The sequence below is a fragment of the Antennarius striatus genome, chromosome 20 (genome assembly GCF_040054535.1).
Source record: "Antennarius striatus isolate MH-2024 chromosome 20, ASM4005453v1, whole genome shotgun sequence".
Lineage (NCBI taxonomy): Eukaryota > Metazoa > Chordata > Actinopteri > Lophiiformes > Antennariidae > Antennarius > Antennarius striatus.
This window is the reverse complement of record NC_090795.1, coordinates 16,905,763-16,921,052: the sequence shown is the minus strand read 5'-3', so window position 1 is coordinate 16,921,052 and position 15,290 is coordinate 16,905,763.

The window sequence follows — 15,290 nt, the reverse complement described above, 5'->3', positions numbered from 1 at the left end:
TGCTGAAAGGGAAATACACCAAACTTTCCATACTTTCTGACTTTTCGACTTTCCATACTTCCCAAACTTTCCAAACTTTCCAGACTTACCAAACTTTCCATACTTTCTGACTTAAGGAGCGCCTTCAACACCATCCTGCCCCGGCTCCTGCAGGATAAACTGACCTCCATGGATGTGGACCCCAACCTCGTGAGCTGGATCACGGACTACCTAACGGACAGACCCCAGTACGTCTGTTTGGGGGACTGTTTGTCTTCTATGGTGATCAGCAGCACAGGGGCGCCACAGGGGATCGTACTCTCCCCCATTCTCTTCGCCCTCTACACATCACACTTCAAGCACAACTTGGATACATGCCACATACAGAAGTACTCCAATGATACTGCGATTGTGGCATGTATCTGGGAGGGTGATGAGGGGGGGTACAGGACATTGGTGGCTGACTTTGTGGAGTGGTGCCAACAGAACCAGCTCCAGCTCAACGTCTCCAAGACAAAGGAGATGGTGCTGGATTTCCGGCGGCACCCCCTTCTCCACAGCCAGTGATCATGGAGGGCAGTGAGGTGGAGGTGGTAGGACACTATAAGTACCTGGGACTGCAGCTAGACAGCAGACTGGACTGGTCACTCAACTCGGACTGTGTGTACAAGAAGGGGCAGAGCAGGATGTACTTCCTGAGGAGGCTGGCCTCCTTCAACATCTGTCCTAAGCTCCTTCTCATGTTCTATCAGTCCGTAGTCTCCAGTGTGCTGTCATACACCATTGTGTGTTGGGGTGGGGGGGCCAGGAAAAGAGACATGGACTGTCTGAACAGACTCATCCGCAGAGCGGGCTCAGTGGTTGGGCTGAGCCTGGACTCTGTGGAGACGCTTCTGGAGAGCAGGACCATGTCCAAAGTCAGGGCTATCATGAACAATACCAGCCACCCCCTGCACACTGCCTTCTCCCAGCAGAGAAACACATTCAGCGGCAGACTGCTGTCACACAGCACCTTCACAGAGGCTGAGGTCCTCCTTCGTGCTCCATGCCATCAGGGGGTACAACAGGGGAGGAGATGGGATGTCAGCCTGTGCTGCAGTAAAGTGGGGCCAATGTGTTGTGAAAATGTTGTGATATTAGTGACATGCCTTACATTGTAAGTGTACCTTACCCACCATTTGGGCCTCCTGCTAATTTTCAATTGCACTTTTTTATTTTTTTTGTTATTTTATTTTACTTAATTTTATACTGTTTATATTTTAGTTATAGTTTAGTATATAAGGCCTATTAATGGTGCATGTGTCTGTTAGTGTAGTGTATGTCTTGTGGTATGTCGTGTGGTGTCAGTGTTTCTTTTTCTCCTGGTGTTTGTCCAGTGTTTGTTCATTATGTAATGCTTGAGCAGTGGATGTGTGCAATTTCGTCCAGGATTAATAAAGTATCCATCCATCCATCCATCCATCCATCCAAGGCACTCAAAACTGCCAAACAAAGAATAAGTGCTCTGGCCACCCAGCACTCACCAACTGGTTGAAAAAATACACCAAGGAAGTTTTTTTGAAAATGAGAAAAATAAATCACCATGCGTTTGGTGATGACATTACTGAGTAAATAAAATATTTACTGAGTGTGCATATGAAAATCATCCAGTTGCTAATAGTTTTTTTCTTATTAAAGTGTGCCCATCATTAAAATGTTGTCTGTTAGAATGGAGATTGATTGTCTAATCACTTGAAGCAGAGTAATGTAATGTTCATTTTCACATAAACAGAACTGACATACTGTCTAATACTCAATATTAGTCAGGATGTAATATTCATTATTATGCCTTTTACACAGATTAGATAAATTGACACTGCAACTCCCCTCATTGAATGAGCTCTGTAAGCCAGCCAAAGGACTAACCATGTTCTATTAGCAGGTGATCCACCTTAGCTGGTATCAGTAAGTGACAATGCTTCAGATGACTTGGGGTATTGGCACTAAAAGGAGAGGGTCATTGGCTGTAGAAGTGTAAATAGAAAATTAAATGATCACAGTGCTTATTCACACTTCTGAGTGATTTGTGAGGACCGGTCAACATCATAATATAACACTGATATCTTAATGAACTCTTGAAAAAGGAATATCTAAAATATTTGTATATCTTGTTTGATATCTTGTCAATGAGATGAGAGAAGAGGAAGATTTCATTTTGGAAATTCCCTCCATTAATGCTGTCCATTATTAAAACTGTGAATTTCCCAAAAGGGAAATTACATAAAGGAGACTTTTTCTGCTGCTGCCTTAAAAAGTTTTTATCAACACAAATGTAGTTCCAATCAAACAGCAAGAATTAATGCTACCAGTAGTAATACATTTGTTCTAATTATGAGGAAACCAACATGTCTCGCCACCCACAAATGAGAAGTATAAAATATATATTTTAATGAAATCTGTTTCTGATTAAAAAAAGGACCCAAAATAATATCATTTCACGGCAGATGGTGTGTTTTAAAAAATCTGTAACGTCATTGAATGATTTTGTGATTGTTTATTGTTGATACTTTGTAAAAATCACTGTCTGGATGGAACAGGTCAAGACACCCTTGTGTCAGAAAAGTGCTTTATAATCACAAAAAACAGACACATTTTGCCATGCATGATAAAGTTGCACAGTGAGGCATCACATTCTTAGACTATGGGTGATAAGACAGGGAGAAGTTGACCGTGAAAAGAAAAGAGCCCACCTTGCTTCTCTGGAGTTTAGATGCTTCACTCTCTCAATGCACTCTAGGCTCTTATGGTTGGTCCAAAATCCTTGGCGCCCCTTCCCACCAATGGCTCTCCTCCGCCAATGCCAACTTTACTACCAACATCACCCAGTTGCCGATTTTTCTCCATGGAGGACAGAGAGTGCAAAAGAGAAGTATAAATATCCATCCATCCACTTCCGCTTATCCCGGGTCAGGTTGCGGTGGCAGCAGCTTAAGCAGGGAAACCCCGACTTCCCTCTCCCTCGCCACTTCATCCAGCTCCTCCGGGAGAATCCCAAGGCGTTCCCAGGCCAGCCGGGAGACATTCTCTCCAGCGTGTCCTGGGTCGTCCCCGGGGCCTCCTCCCGGTAGGACGTGCCCGGAACACCTCACCAGGGAGGGGTCCAGGAGGCATCCTAACCAGATGCCCGATCCACCTCATCTGGCTCCTCTTGATGTGGAGGAGCAACAGCTCGACTATGAGTCCCTCCCGGATGACCGAACTTCTCAACCTATCTCTAAGGGAGAGCCCGGACACCCTGTGGAGGAAACTCATTTCGGCCGCTTGTATCCAGGATCTCGTTCTTTCGTTCATGACCCACAGCTCATGACCATAGGTGAAGGAACGTAAATGGAGGACTTTGTCTTTTGGCTCAGCTCCTTCTTCACCACGACAGACCGATAGAGTCCATATCACTGCAGACGCTGCACCGATCCGCCTGTCGATCTCCAGTTCCATCGTACCCTCACTCGTGAACGAGACCCCGAGATACTTGAACTCCTCCACTTGGGGCAGGAGCTCATCCCCAACCCAGAGAGGGCACTCCAGCCTTTTCCGACTGAGGACCATGGTCTCAGATCTGGAGGTGCTGATTCTCATCCCAACCGCTTCACACTCGGCTGCGAACCACTCCAGTGAGAGTTGGAGATCGCGGCTTGATGAAGCCAACAGTACCACGTAATCTGCAAAAAGCGGAGATGCAATACTGAGGCCACCAAACCGGAGACCCTCAACACCTTGGCTGCGCCTAGAAATTCTGTCCATAAAAGTTTAGAACAGAATCGGTCACCCACGTCCTCGCCCTGGACGTGGGTGAAGTTCTGCTGGAAGTGGGAGTTGAAACACCTTCTGACAGGGGATTCCACCAGGCGTTCCCAGCAGACCCTCACAATACATTTGGGTCTGCTAGGTCGAACGGACATCTTCCCCCACCATCGGAGCCAACACACCACCAGGTGGTGATCGGTTGACAGCTCTGCCCCTCTCTTCACCCGAGTGTCCAAGACATGCGGCCGCAAGTCCGATGACACGACCACAAAGTCGATCATCGAACTGCGGCCTAGGGTGTCCTGGTGCCAAGTGCACATATGGACACCCTTATGTCTGAACATGATGTTTGTTAGGGTGACAAGCAAGTCCAATAACTGAACACCACACGGGTTCTGATCGGGCAGGCCGTTCCTCCCAATCACGCCCTTTCAGGTCTCACTGTCATTGTGCATGTGAGCATTGAAGTCCCCCAGCAGAACAATGGAGTCCCCAGTGGGAGCGCTTTCCAGCACCCCCTCCAAGGACTCCAAAAAGGGTGGGTACTCTGAACTGCTGTTTGGTGTATAAGCACAAACAACAGTCAGTACCCGTCCCCCCACCCGAAGGCGGAGGGAAGCTACCCTGTCGTCCACCGGGGTGAACCCCAATGTACAGGCGCCAAGCCGGGGTGCTATAAGTATACCCACACCTGCTCGGCGTCTCTCACCATGGTCAACTCCAGAGTGGAAGAGAGTCCAACCCCTCTTGAAAGGACTGGTACCAGAGCCCAAGCTGTGTGTGGAGATGAGCCCGACTATATCTAGTCTGAACTTCTCGACCTCACACACCAGCTCGAGCTCCGTCCCTGCCAGAGAGGTGACATTCCATGTCCAAAGAACCAGCTTCTGTAGCCGGGGATCGGATCGCCAAAGTCCCCTTCCTTCGGCCACCGCCCAGCTTACAATGCACCCGACCCCTATTGCCCTTCCCACAGGTGGTGAGCCCATGGGAAGGGGGACCCACGTTGTCCTTTCGGGCTGCGCCCGACCGGGCCCCATGGGTGCAGGACCGGCCACCAGGCGTTCGCCTTTGAGCCCCACCTCCAGGCCTGGCTCCAGAGGGGGGCCCGCGTCCGGGCAAGGGAAAACAAGGTCCATTGTTTTTATTCATCATGAGGGGTCTGTGAGTCATCCTTTGTCTGGTCCCTCACTTAGGACCTGTTTCTCACGGGTGACCCTGCCAGGGGCACAAAGCCCCAGACAACTTAGCTCCTAGGATCATTGGGACACACAAACCCCTCAACCACGATAAAGTGACGTCTCAAGAAGTATAACTATGCACCTTGTTATCCTTGAATAAGTGTTAAGACAGGATGATCCCCGCTTTTACATCAGAGGCATCCACCTCAACAAGCTGGAGCTGAGGATCAGATGTGTTGAGATTAGAAGCAGAGGTGAAGGATCTCTTTGAGTCTGCTAAAACTTTCCACAGCAGCAGCTGACCAGGAAAAGGGGATCTTGGAGAAGATTAGAGGAGACAGTGGAATAGCAACAGTTCTGTCATTTTACATGAACCTTCTGTAGAAGTTGGCGAACCGGAGAGAGAAGCACCGGCAGTGTTCTCTCCATCCATCCATACATCCGTTTATTATTCTATCCTCAACCACTTATCCAAGTCACAGTGGCAACAGTCTGGCAGGGGTACCCAGACTTCCCTCTCCCCAGAGACCTCCTTTAACTCTTAAAGTTAAGATCCCCCCCTGGGATCCCAGGGGGATCCCAAAGCATTTCAAGGCCAGCCAAGAGACATAGTCTCTCCAGTTTGTCTTTTGGTCTTTCCCAAGGCCTCTTCCTGACATGACATGACATGGCATTCCTGGAACAACTATATTGGGTCACGTGCAGGAGGCATCCAACATAGATGTAACACCTCAGCTGGCTGCGCTCAATTTGTAGAAGCAGCGGCTCTACTCCAAGTTCTTTACAGCATGCCACTCAAATGATTTCACTTGAAGAAACACACATAATAAAAGCTTTGTGTTTCTTAAAGGCACAAGGGTGTGACTAAGCATCAGTGGCGGCTGCTGGTCTTTCAAAATGCTATGATTTTAACAATTATAAAATTTTGTTAAAATTTAGACAGATCCCCAAAACCAGATTTTGACCAGACAAGTCATCACTGAGATGGTTTCATTAAGAGGCGTAGCACCTCAGTCAGCCAGCAAGGTTTTCCCAATGTCTCTGCTTTTGGCATCAAATCAATCTTAGGTGTTGATCTGCCCTGCTGTTTCTCCTTGTAGGGAAAACAATCAAATAACTTTGCCAAAATCAAGTTGACAATATTTGCATTTTCTACCATCATGTCCCTTGCCAGCCAGCAAAGTCACTCTGACCTAGCATAAAGTTTGAATTATTGAGCCAACTACCAGAACAATATTAAACAAGCAAATGTTAAAGGCTGTTAGTGTATATTTCTAATTTTCAATTCAAGAAATGAACAACGGAAGTGGTCAAGCAATTTCAATAAGCAAAACCAAGAAATTGGTTGTGGTTTGTTTTCAACTTCACATACGAAATTCGTTATGGAACTGAGGTCCCGATGCTCAAGTGACAGTGAGGTGGGGTACACTCTGGGCACGATGCCAGTGCACCAGGGCGCCACCTGCAGACAGTCAAACAATCTTGTGCACATGCACTCCTATGACCACATTCATATTTAAGACAAAGTTGAAGCATTTCATTTTCTGCGCCACAATGTAGAAGATGAAGATGTAAATGGCCTAATTAGGTTTCAGGACCATGGAAAAGGGCTGATAACAGAAGAAGATTTAGCCTAATGCTAAGGGTCTATAAAAGGCATGCTCGTTTTTCTGAGTTCAAGATATGCCCCAAGAGGTATTTTTGGAGCATTCACACTTTATTTAAGATGAAATGTTACTCAGCATCACATTTGTAGAGCTGCTGAAGTACAAAACACTTATTTTTTTCGTATTTGACTTGACAACATCCTTGTAAAAATTGTTTAAAAAAAATTGTGTTTATTTAGTGTACTACTGCATTTTTACTTCACGGGTGATAAACTCATGGACTGTTGTGACTCGAACACGACTGGCGGAGAGAACCCAAAAGCACAACAGGGACGCAGGCGGGTCAAGTCTCAAAAGGGTTTAATAGGACAGGCCAGGCTCAGGTACTGGGTAATCAGTCCAACAGGCAGACAAAAAGACAAACGACAGGCGAACAGGCAGAGTCCAGAAACCAGACGGTTTCATACACAAAAGGCAATCCAAATCCAGGTAGACAAATCAGAAGAGGAGTTGATGGGCAGGTAAAAAAATAAAACGACTGGAGTGGAGGCGGTGACCGATGCGACACAAGCAGTTCTCAGATCTGTCTGGTCAAATTCACCGCGTACTCGCAACAAAACAAAACAAGAAACAAGTTCACCAAGTAACCTTACATAGACCGAAATAGAGACAGGCTGAAGAAAACCTAAGGAGAGCAACGTTAGCTACAGAGAAGCCACGAACAGAGATCAGTCAATCAGTCTCTGTAGGGAGGGGCGGGCCCTGTGTGTGACTGGCCAATAACTGAGGGTGACAACAGTCAGTTCTGAGGATTTTCCTCCAGCTACGCCAGCTGGGATAGGCTCAAGCTCCCAGTGCAGCAAGAGGATGAAGTGGTCAGGAAAATGAATGAATGAATAAACGAGCACGAGTATTGACAAGTTTTACTCGTATCATACTCATACAAAAATGCCTCATTTTTATTGGAAACTCGTCTGAAATGAGTACTCGACTTGACCCTATCGGGACAGACCCAGGACCAGGTGGACGGATTGTAGAAGGTAGAAGATTGATAAATGGATGGATAGATTGATATTTAAAAAACAAACAAAATAAACAACTAAATAGGTTCCCAACACAAGGAAAAGGAGGGACATGTCTCCTACTTTGCCATTCATGACACTGATTTGTTCCTAGTGTTTGAAATGCACCAAAACAACCTTGAATTGATTTGACAGCAGGGTGTCACTTTTGCCTCTATTGTGTATGCAGTTCACTTCTTCACTAATGCCCCTATGGCAAACTGGGAGGAATTGAAGGAGGAAGAAATATTTTGCTGGAGGGGTCTTTTATATTGCATGCCACTTATATTTAGAAACTAGCATGACATTGCTTCTGAATTCTGAATGCAAGAATGACAATTTATTGTCAATCCAAAGACCAATACACATCCTTTTGCTGCTATGATTGATAGGCAACTGAAACTAATTGTTTGATTCAATGTAATATGTGCTTCTGTCACCCCTTTCATCTCTAGGAGGTTATTTAATGAGGCAGGCTTCACACTCAGTTTACTCATTGTACATTCAGGACTCTATTTGGTGTATTTTTTTTAATCAACGCACCCACTTACTTATAGCATCATATTTCCATAACTGCTTCATTGTGCTTCATCTGACTCTCATGTTGGGTTCAGTGCTTTGTATTCACACACTTGAAGATGGAACGTCCATTGTTCTCATTGACAGCCATCGTAAATGTGTCAGTGCATTTTGGCTGATATGCCCATATGGTCTTCTTCCAAAATCTCAGGGGTTCATAAATCTAACAGTGTTGAGAGATGCTTAGCATTGATGAGCCTACGCAATCACATTTCCATTCCTTTGGGCATTTTGAGGAACAAAACAATCAAGCGGGGTTAGAAAGTCACTGGGTACATTACAGTGACGGATTTCTGAAAGCCCAATGAAGACCCTTACATCAATGCCAGTTTCAATTGATTACTTTTAATGACTTCAAATAAATAATGCAAGGCCATTGGCACACACACACACACACACACACACACACACACACACACACACACACACACACACACACACACACACACACACACAGTGAAGCAAATGAAACTTTACTTTAATGCCTTTCAATCTTTTTTTGCCTTTCTTTTTGCAAAATTTCTTGTTAGCACTTTGGCAGCCATCAGGTCCCAACGTGTCATAAGAATCTCTATCCCGTTTAGTCAAATCTACCAGTCAGAAAATGCGAAAGCATTCAAGAAATCTGTATTTATTTCTAAGATGTTCAATTAGACCACGGAAAAGGAAAACCGATATATTTTTTTTACGACTGAGGAAAAAATCATTAATTAAGTCAAAAATATTTCTGGACTCAGTTGAGCAAAAATTTAAGTTTTTTTGTCTTTTCTGAGATTTCATAGATTTTTCTCAACTAACTTTGGTGGTCATTTGAAGTTCAGAGATTTGCCTTGTAGAGTTATGTCTGGTAGAATGTATTAATCAATTTTGATTATCTACAGTCATTAAGGCCATCTTACCCTAACATGTATGATTTGAACTAGTTAAGTCAGAAGATGTGATCTGTAAGTTGAACCTAGCTTATAATTACATACAGCATCAGTATCTGTTCTTGTTTAGAGTGGTATCACAATTTCATTTCCACAGTGAAAATCATTAGGAGCTTTTAATTTCAACATGTAATGACACAATGATAGATACAGCATTTTCCCTTTCCACAACCGGCTACTTGAAAACAGCACAACAAAAACAAGACAACACAGCCTGGATAATCGGTTGCCAACTTGTGTCAAGTTATGATTAATACATCCAATTAACCGACAAAGGACATAAGATATTGAAAAGCTTTATTAACAAGAACCCAGCTGGACATCTTGATCCTCCACTATCAGCTCAGTTTGTGCTGATGTTGGTCACGTCCCAGTTCATTTCATCCTGATGCAGAGGGTAGTCTTGCACATCTGGATGAAAGAAACCAAACTGCAATGTATCTCCAATGAAAACACATTTGTCTGGCTATGAGGCAGTAGAAAAGCGTGACACAAAGTGTCACAAGAAAGTCTCCAGATGGCTGTGCAGGGGTTTGAGTGATGGGTAGCATGTATAATATGTACATAGGAGGCAAAAGGAAAAAAAAAAACAACAAAAAAAAAAAAACACACAAAAGCACATAAATGTATGTCTAAACACAGCAACAATGTTGTCCCTTGTCAAGAATATGTTAACTGTTTTTAAAAAGTTTGATGTTTCCTTCCATACAGCTTAGTGCTACCGTGAAATTTTAAGTTAACTGATCACTATCATGTCCCTTTAGGTATACAGGCAAACCTCGGTTTCCGACCACAATTCGTTCCTGAAGGCTGTTCCAATAGCGATTTGTTCAAATTCCGAATACATTTTTCCCATTACAAATAATGTAAATGGTCTTAATCCGTTCCAAGACGCTAGAAAACCACCTTTTTTCGACATATGTTATTTCATAATTTCATTTATATATCAAATTGTATAGTAGTGAACCATATCAAAGAAATGTAAAAGAAAGAAGAAAACACCAGAAAGAAAGAAAGAAAAAAACAAAACATTGACATAATCAAGTTAGCCTAAGGTATGAGTTACCGTCGTCTTTTGGACATGAGTTTACAGTACTTCTTCTTCTTTTCCTTTCGGCTTTTCCCTTCAGGGGTCACCACAGTGAATCAATTTCCTCCATCTAGCCCTGTCCTTTGAATCCTCTTCTCTCACACCAACTACCTTCATGTCTTCCCTCATTACATCCATAAACCTCCTCTTTGGTCTTCATCTAGGCCTCCTGCCTGGCAGTTCAAAACTCAGCATCCTTCTACCAATATCTTCACTATCTCTCCTCTGGACATGTCCAAACCATCTCAGTCTGGCCTCTCTGACTTTATCTCCAGAACCTCTAACATGTGCTGTCCCTCTGATGTACTCATTCCTGATCCTATCCTTCCTGGTCACTCCCAGAGAGAACCTCAGCATCTTCATCTCTGCTACCTCCAGCTCTGTCTCCTGTCTTTTCCTCAGTGACACTGTCTCTAGACCAAACAACATCGCTGGTCTCACCACAGTTTTGTACACCTTTCTTTTCATTTTAGCTGAAACGCTTCTATCATACATCACACCTGACACTTTCCTCCACCCGTTCCATCCTGCCTGGACACGCTTCTTCTCCTTCTACACCTTCTTCTTCACGCTTCTTCAGAAGTTTACAGTACCATAATAATAATAATAATAATAATAATAATAATAATAATAATAAATGATGATAATAATAATAATGATAATAATAATACTAATATAATAATAATAATAAATAATAATAATGATGGATTAGATTTATATAGCGCTTTTCTGGACACTCAAAGACGTTTTACATTGGATCCATTATTCATTCACTCCTCATTCACACTTGATGATGGTGGACTACGTGTGTAGCCACAGCTGCCCTGGGGCAGACTGACGGAGGCGTGGCTGCCAATCTGCCCCTACGGGCCCCTCTGACCACCACCAGAATAATCACACACATTCACACCAGCGAGTGCCCCACTGGAGGCAAGAAGGGTAAAGTGTCTTGCCCAAAGACACAATGACAAACGACTTGAGCGGGAATTGGACCGCTCATCTTGAATCACTGGACAACCTGTGACACCACTGAGCCACGGCCACCCCCAAACTCGTACCATAGGCAATGGAATGCAAATTAAGTAAAAAATTATTGAATACAATAAACTAAAATAAAAAGCACATTACCGTCACATTTTCTCTCCATTTTCTTGCCTTTTTCGCGCTTGGTGGTGAGAAAAAGGTGTTCGTTTCGCGTATGACTTCCAAATTTTCAACTTCTAAGACAAAAAAATTCCAAGTTTTTTGGTCGAATTCAGATTTGTTCGATGTCTGAAGCGTCTGAAAACCAAGGTTTGCTTGTATAAAGTCATTGCTCATCAATAAGTTTGCATAACCAGTGACTCTCTTTTGGAACCCCTCAAATTCTCCAGTTGTTAGGTCACTGCATCTGTACAGTTGTGTAAGTTATGATCATTCCACATTCACAGGATGTACGACATCATCCCCTGAGGAACCTGAGGTCCCATTATCCTCACCATTCAGTGTAACTAGTAGGGTGCTTTGCATTCAGGCAGAATTCACAGCAAGTCTATCACTTAAAATGGGTCCAGCTTACACAATGCATGCATGTATATTTCATGAGCTTTTGAAAACATAGTCAAGAGTTATCTCACTGTGGTCCCTTCTCTCCTCGTTGGAAGCAGAAAGACAAACATATCTTGTCTGTGATTCATCGACACCTCCACAATGCACCACACGTAAATATGCAAGATTCACATTCTCCCCTCCATTGCAATCATTTCCACATGTTTATTCCATTTTTTTTTCTTCGTTGTGCTGCAGTTGGACCAGTGGCCTAATTGAAGTGTTGGAGGCGAGCCGGTGATTTGCCTTCCCTTTGTCTCCACATAAATAACCGTACCATTGCTCTCTGAATTAACAAACATGGCCAGTGGATTAATTTTGTCTTGTTCCTCATCTGTCTCGGCTGCTCTCTTTTGTTTCTTTACCTGCTTTGCATTCTCAATTCACTGATTAAGTTTAACCTTATTTGCTGAGTCAAAGCTGCCAAAGGTACTCCTTAGTTCCAAGGATGATGTTTCCCCCCTTTTTCTATATTTTCCATTCTTGTATTGTGCAGTTCAGACAGAACAATGGATGATTTGATTTGACAGGCTCATTTCCACCAAACAGAGATGTAGCTTCCTGTTTCTGAGGTTTGAACTGCCCAAGGCTGATTGCTAAAATTAAGAGACATTCAGCAGTAAAATAAATTTGTAGAATTACCTGCAAATGTTGAGTGATGTTGACTTTTAACATGATTGGAATCGCTTGACAGCTCTGGATGATTTTTGAAATTTTAAGTCTATAAATAAAAAAATGTAGTGACTGACGCTTTTTGTAATCTGGATTTGTATGTGTTCTGGGATGTGTGGGATTGCGTTACTGTGGTGCGGTCAACTTATCTGTCAATCAGGTTGATGTCATCAATCCTCCTCTTCAGGCTTTTGTTGCCTGATCCCATCATTGGTTGACTGGTTCCTTGTTTGTATTTCACTAGTTTTAACAACCAATCACAAACCATCTTGACCAAGATGATTAAAACCACCTTACAAAGGTGATGCGTGGCTGTGATTGAATATGTGTAGTTGTTGAACTGAAGTTGTCTCATACAGGAGCTTCAATTTCTGTCCCTGGGGTAATACCTGTACATTTATGGGTTTCCACCACACTTTATTTCATCCTTTCGCCACAACAGCACCACATATAACTTGTATCAAACTCAAGGCCCGGGGGCCAAATGTGGCCCCCCCACATCAATGTATGTGGCCCGCAAGAACACAAAAGGTTAGGGCGTCTAAAAATAAATAGATCAAAAGTGTGCTTTGACCAAAACTACATTTCCCACAATGCAGTAATTAAGCCCATTTTAATGTTGACAGTTAATGTCCTAACTCGTGTTTGATCCCTGATTGAAGGAGTTCTGTGGGTTCATAATAACCTGACAAATAAAAATGAAAAAAATATTTATGTTACAACAGAGAAACAAGCCAACATAGTTGTTTTTTTCTGTGCAACTGTAATATTTGTGACTTGAATAAGTAATACATTCAGTTATTTACCTTTAAAGAGTAGTTACATTTAGTTGCATTACATTGAGTTACATTTATAAGTTACATCTGGTTCTTTGAGGACAGCCGTTATAGTGATGTAGCCCTCGGTGAAAATGAGTTTGACACCCCTGACATATAAAGTCAGTGTATTGATTATCTAGTTGAAAAAAGCAGGAGCTGTGGGAGGCTGTGAAATGTGGTATTTACTTTGGCAGCTAGAAGTAATTCAGCAAGGAAAGTTTTCTTTTAATTTCTTTCATTTGTTTCAACCACTAAAGGGTCAGGAAATTCATTTAGAGTAATATATATTTTGTTTATCATTATGAAAAAAAAAAACTGTGATGTTTGGCAACATCCCTGGTGTCAGGACACCTTAAAATCTGCGCTGCAGCAGCACAGTCACATTGACAACATCCGTCGCTTCGTCAGTCAGGGCAGCCATTACCTCACAATACGATCGATAAAATCATGGTTACCTGTGAGGTGAATGGATGTTCCAACACCACAGGAGTTAGACACTAAGATAAGAACCTATCTTTCCTCAAAATACCTTCTGGAAAGATTGGAGAGCAATGGAAAGCAAGGATAAACAGGGTCAAAATGACTAAAGATCAAAGACTCTGCCATGAGCACTTCACCTCGGATGATTTTGAAAGAGATTTGAACGTAAGATCATTTTGAACAACTCATAATATTTGTTCTGAATTTCAAAGGTTTATTGGATAATTAATGGATGTCTGGAGCTACTGGAGGTATTGTATACATGTTTTTATGATAAGATCATGATGTGATAATGGCACTCACAAAAAGTAAACAATATCAAAAGTGATAGACAGAGAAGTTGATTGGGTTTGTTTCCCCCGGGGCTAATTTACAATTACCTCAGATTTTGGGGGGTCATCTCCTTGATTGGTATCATATAGTGGCTTGTATAGCTTGCAGTTATAATGCAGTTATAACATCAGGTGGTAATTATTGGGGATAATTACACCCCAAGCTGGGTTCACAGGGAACCTTTGAGATGATTTTGTGATAAATAAATGTGACAATGTCGGCTTGTTGTCGCTTGCTATATATTTATATAACGGCGCTGACATGGATTCAACCCGATGTCTACGATTGCGTCACTTCTGCTGTCATGGAGCACATCGTGACTTGTGATATATTTTGTTTGGCCAACATCCCCATTGATCATAGAAAAATAAAAATGCCACCAAAACTTTTTTTTAATTATGTTCTTTAAATAACACCCCGGGTTAATTTTGACTTTCATGTCCCTTTTAAAAGGTAACACCTGCCTGATCGTCACATCTACATGTGACTTCACTTTTCCCTTGAAACAATCTAAAAAAAAACCCCACATAAACATCAATAATAAATGCATATATTGTATACACTGTCCACGCTTTTGTTAAGTGTGCAATACACTGTCAAAGTCAAATTCCTGAAATACAGTTTTTATTGTTTTTTTCCCCAGACAATGTCCTGAATTCCAAACTGCTTGTGATGACTGTTGCGTTGCTCTGACAGATGAACAGTTGGTGCCTTGAAGGTTAGTCTCTGGTAGCAGTAGATCACTGTGTGAATGGATGGATGGTGGTTTATGTCATTAAATCTTCTCTGTGGTCATCCAGATTTAGAAGTTGAACAGATACAGTTGATTTATTAATGCATTACCTTTTCCCAAATTTTAACGCTTGATGCTGTTACCTAAGTTAGAACCACAGAGGTAGGTTTATACATTCCTCCTGGACATCCGTTGCACTTAATTCTCAGCCATAGTGATGAGTGCAATCAAATAGCTTTGTACACTGATAAACTGTATGAAATGTGAAATATTATCCAGTGAATGCAAATGCAAGGACTCGAAAACAGTACTGCCCACCAAGCAAATGTCCATCCATCTATCTATTTTCTTGTAGATGAAACAATCATATTCTTCTTGTCTCTTATTCTCCTTGTAGGTCACAGGTCACAGCTGGTGCCTAGCTCAGCTGGCTCTGGGTAAAAACCATTCTATATCCA